Here is a 5696-nt window from a genome sequence, read left to right as displayed (position 1 = left end):
TTATAGAGCAGATCTGTTTTACGTTCAGCAAATCTCAATGGTTGCAATCCCTTCCATGTACCAACAGTTAACAGTATTTACCTCTATTTACTTCAACTATTGCACTCCTCCCTAAGTCTCCTGCTACCTTCATCTTTCATCTGCTAACCTCCCTCTTGCTGTGTATTACCTCCCCTGTAACTCATGTTAACATGTATTTACCTCCTAGTCCATGAGTAATTATCCCTCCTTCTTCTCACCCATAACCATCATAGAGTTTTTTCTTTTATTACGAAAACCTTTTCTGTTTTACAACATTGGTGAAATACAATATTTGTCCTTTTGCGATTAACTAATTTCACTAGCATAATGTCCTCCAGGTTCATCCATGATGTGAGGTGGTTCGAAGATTTCGTTATTCTTCAATGTTGCATAATATTCCATTGTATGTATGTGCCAAAATTAGCTTAACCATTCTTCTTTTGGAGGACATTTAAACTGTGGGGTTTTTTTTTTGGGGGGGGGGGTTTCTTATGTGTTTCTTATAGACAACATATTGAAGAATCCTATTTTCTTATCCAATCTGCTATGTCTCTTGACTAGTGCATTTAATCCATTTACATTCAGTATAATTATCAAAAGATATGAATTGAACGTTGTCAGTTTTCTTTGTTTGTTTGTTTTTTGTGGTGCTGCTGGTTTCTTTGTACCACATAATTTTTGTCCTGAATTCATTTTGTTTGTGTGTTTCATTTTTATTTTAACTTCTGTTGTGTTGTTGTTGTTGTTGTTGTTATGTGCCGTGGAGTCGGTTCTGACCCATAGCGACCCTGTACAGGGTTTCTGAGGCTGTAAATCTTTACGGGAGCAGAAAGTCTCATCTTTCTCCCGTGGAACAGCTGGCAGTTTCAAACTGCTGACCTTGAGGTTCGCAACCTGATTCGTAACCACTACACTATATTAATTCTTTCTGATTTTCCTCCTTTTTATTTTGATGTACAAGTATATCAATTTTCCTTGAGGTTATCATGTAGTTTATTAATTTTTTTCCCTGCTTAAATCAGTTCATTGTATCATGAAATCTGCTTGGCTTTCTTACCACTTGGAAATTCCATATCTACACTCTTTTTGCTTTATAGCTGACTTCCTTATATATTAATATCTCTGGTTCTATTTTTAAGTTTTTATTGTGGATTGAATGAAAGTTTACAGGGCAGATCATCAGTTTTACATTCAACAATTCAGATACCCTGTTTCATTGCAATGATTATAATCCCCTCCATGTATCATCAGTTAATAGTGTTTCTCTCTATTCACTTTAGCTCTTTTTTTTTTTTTTAAACACTCAGGTATATATAATAATTTATACCACCTAAGGGCACATTCTGCAAGTCTGCCTCCTGGCCACTATCTCTTAGTCCCTCTCTTCCCATGAACCTAGAGTCCTCAGCTACTCCCTCTCTCCATGTCCCCATCTCTGCCTTCATCTCTGGTATTGCTGCTTCTCTGGATAAATCCCCGCATTCCACCCATGCTCTTCTCCTTTGATGGTCCTAGGGTCTTTTCTTTCTGAACTGTAAGATTAACTACTCCCCCGTTTTTGTTACAAAATTTCTACCTTTACAATTGTGACAGTTGCAATTAGTCATCATAGTAATTATTCACTGTTGAATCATAAGAATCTAATCCTCATCTCTTTTAGCCAGACCCATCTAGACAAGATGAAAACTATTCAATGGGGACTCTTTCTTCCCCCACACACTATTAAACTAAACTCCTTCTTGAAACCTTGTAAGCCAGTCACTTTGTGCCTTTATCACCCCCTCATTTTAGGTAGCCAATGTCTAAGTTGCCCATCCTTATCTACCCTATGTACAGAGGGAATAACATTGATGCTGTTGGTATTTAGAGTTACTACCTCCATGAGTATAGGTCAAGTTCAACAAATTGTAAAAATTTACCCTTGTTTCCTTTATCAAAAATTGTTTTGTTCTTTAAAAAAATTTTTTATCTTCCTCTAGTCAAATTTTAAGGAGCTCTGGTAGTGTAGTGGTTACAAATTGGGCTGCTAACCTCAAGGTCGGCAGTTTAAACTACCAGCTCTTCCACAGAAGAAAGATGAGGCTTTCTGCTCCCATAAAGATGTGCAGCCTCGGAAACCCTATGCAGAGTCACTATGAGTCGGAACCGACTTCATGGTACTTAATAACAATAATAACAACAGTCAAGTTCTGACTATCAAGCCATCAAGGCTAGGTCAAATGGGTACTATTTACAACTTTGGGTGTTCTTGTGTGCCTCCTCTCACTTCATATCAGCTGTATGCTTCACTTTTAGCTCTGGCCCTCTGTGGCTATGTCCTTGTCCATAGGCTCAGGTATACCCAGGTCTCACCACACTTTGGACCAGCCAGCCCTTCCTCTTCTCTCTCTCATCTCCAGGTAAATGGGAGTCGATGGACCATGGTTGAACCCAGCCCATTTCTTCATTGCTGCCTTTCCCCCTCTTCCATTCACCAGTAGACCAATGTGGTCTTCGGTAAGCTTACATGTCTGCTCATGTGTTCCCATTGAGTTTCAGTCTTAGAGGGGGGATTTGTCCTGAAGGAACTTGATTGCTTGCCTCAATGGCTTCCTGGTGAATGACTTACTTATTCTCATAGTAGCTAGTCACAATGCCATTTTTGTTTTGGGTTTTTCCTTCTAATCTTTCTTTGAAGATGTATCCTCTGTCGCTCTAGCTGTTCCAGGCTGGTCTGCTTGTCCTTTCTAGTGGGAATGTCCCACCTCAGAAGGTTCTGAATAGGGCTCAGGATTCCACCTAAGGTCCTATACATTGCAAAGGTTCTACAGGAGGCCTGTTTCACTGAACAAGTTCTAGAACCCCTTTTAGGTATTCCACTCAGTTATAGGCTGAAGATGGGCTTACAAGCGTTCTGTAATCATGTTTCCCGACATTTCTTTCTATCCAACTCAAGTGTCCATTTTACAATAGTAGGCAAGGGAGGCCAACATACATAAGACAGTCAAGCATCTTAGTATTATTTCCCCTCTTCAAACTATGCCTTGATCCCTGTATCACAGAGCCCTGTAGTTTCAAGGTTGAGCATGCGTCACTATTTACCTCATTTAGCCCATGCAAACCTGTCTCAGTGTTCCCCTATCTACTTTGTTCTTGCACCTCCTCCCCCTCCTTGTATACTGCCCTCCCCAACATCTGAACTATGACGTGTCTGCTCCTGTGCTTTACCCGTTGCCTCCTTCCACATCCTACAACCTCCCCCACCACTCCAACCCCACTGGTAACCAACAAAGAAATTTTTTTGTTTTTCATTTTAGTATGGGTATCTTTTCTTAAATTTTTACAATAATGGTCTTATGTAATATTTGTCTTAAATTTGACTAATTTCACTCAGCATAATGTCCTCAAGGTTCATCCATGTTATGTGGTGGCTTGCAGCTTCCTTGTTATCTTCAAGGTAGTATAATATTCCACTGTGTGTATGTACCAAAGTCTGTTTATCCATTCTTCCATTGATGGGCACTTAGGCTATCTCCATCTTTTTGTATTGTGAAGAGTGCCACTATGAATATTGGTGTGCATATATCTACTCATGTCATGACTTGTATTTCTTGTGGACATATACCAAATAGAGGAATTGCAGGATTATACGGTTTTTCTATTTCCAACTTTCTGAGAATGCACCATACTATTTTCCAGAGTGGATGGACCATTTTGAATTCCCACCAGCAACCCAGTCTCTCTACATCCTTGCTAGCATGTATTATCCTCTGCATCTTTAAACTTCACTGTTATTGCTGGTGTTTGTGATATGATATCTCATTGTTGTATTGATTTGCATCTCTCTAATGGCTAATGATTATGAACATTTCTTCCTATGTTTGTTGGCTGCCCAAATGTCTTCTTTGGTGAAGTGTCTGTTCACATTCTGTGCTCATTTTTTAATTGGGTTACTTGCCTTTTTCTTGTAGAGGTGTTGTAATTTCCTATGGATTTTAGAAATTTGTCCCTTGTCTGATATATCATTGCAAAAGATTTTTTTCCCATTCTGTGGGCTGCCTTTTTACTCTTTTGGTGAAATCCTTTGATGCACATAAATTTCTAATTTTTAGAACATCCCAATCATCTATTTTGTCTTCTTTTGTTTGTGTAATTTTCACAGGGTTTCATAGTTTGTGTGTACCCAGGATTAGAGCCCTTAAATTTGTCCCTATTTTTACATTGATGACCTTTATAATTCTGGGATTTACATTTAGGTCTTTAATCCATGCTGAGTTGGGCTTTGTATATGGCATGAGGTAAAGGTCTTGTTTCAATCTTTTGCATATTGATTTCCAGTTCTTTTTTCAGTCTTGTAGGCTAGTTTTACTTTAAATACGTCTACATCTGGATTTGCATGGTGTTGTCATGGTTGTTGTCTGCTGTTGTTTATTCTCAGTCCAAAGAACACTTTTTAGTATTTTTTTGTAAAGTTGGTCTGGTTACTACAAATTCCTTTAGTTTTTGTTTATCTGAAATACAATTTTGCTCTCATATTTGAGGGACAGTTTTGCTGAGAATATGATTTTGTTTGGCAATTTTTTTCCCCAGAGTTTTGTATATGTCGTTGCATTTCCTTTTTACTTGCATAGTTTCTGCTGAGAAATCAAAACTTAGTTTTATTGCTTCTCCTCTGTAGGTAACTTTTCATTTTTATTGATCTGCTTTCAGAATTCTTTCCTTGTCTTTGGTTTTGGAAAGTTTGGTTATGATATGTCTTGGTGATTTTCATCTGAGATTTATCCTTTTTGGGGTTCATTCAGCTTCTTGTACACTTCTCATCTTTGATGATATTAGTAAAGTTTTCTTTCAACAACTCTTTGCCAATTTTCTCTGTGCTTTGTTGTGTTTATTCCTGGTCTGGAAATTAATAAATTACAAGATAGCTTCAAAGAAAATTAATATACCTACACATCAAAATTTTAAAATGAGGAAAATCAGAAAGATTTAGTAAACACTAACACAACAGAAATGAATAAAATGAAAAGAAAACCCACAAACAAAATGAACTGAGCAAAGAAAATTATGTGGAAAAAATAATCCAGCAGTACAATACACACACACACAAAAAAAAAAAAAACCCACAGAAAAATGACAGCAATCAATTCATATCTACCAATAATTACACTGAATGTAAATGGATTAAATGTACTACTCAAGAGGCTCAGAGACAACAATGAGTAAGAAAACAGGATTGTTCATTATGCTGTCTACAAGAAGCACATCAGAAAGATGGAGCTAGCCTAAATGCCCATCAACAGAAAAATGGTTAAACATACTTTGGTACTTACAGTGGAATATTATGCAATATTGAAGAATAATAATGAATCTGTGAACCACCTCAAAACATGAATGAACCTGGAAGACATTATGTTGAGTGAATTAAATTAGTCAATCACAGAAGGACAAATATTGTATTTTACCAATGCTGTAAAAAGTTAAGGAATTTTTTAAAATAAAAATAAAAATCATCAATGATCATCACAGGTAGAAGAGAGGAGGGAAAATTATTTCTGGACTAGAGGGTAGACATATATTAATATGGGTGACAGAGCAGGTAATATACAACAAGAGGGAGGTTAGCAGATAAAAGATGAAGGTAGCAGGAGACACAGGGAAGAATCCAATAATTAAAGTGGATACTTTTTTTTTTTTTT

This window comes from Chrysochloris asiatica, unplaced genomic scaffold (genome assembly GCF_000296735.1).
Source record: "Chrysochloris asiatica unplaced genomic scaffold, ChrAsi1.0 scaffold00024, whole genome shotgun sequence".
NCBI classification, from domain to species: Eukaryota; Metazoa; Chordata; class Mammalia; order Afrosoricida; family Chrysochloridae; genus Chrysochloris; species Chrysochloris asiatica.
Note: the sequence above shows the minus strand (reverse complement) of the source record.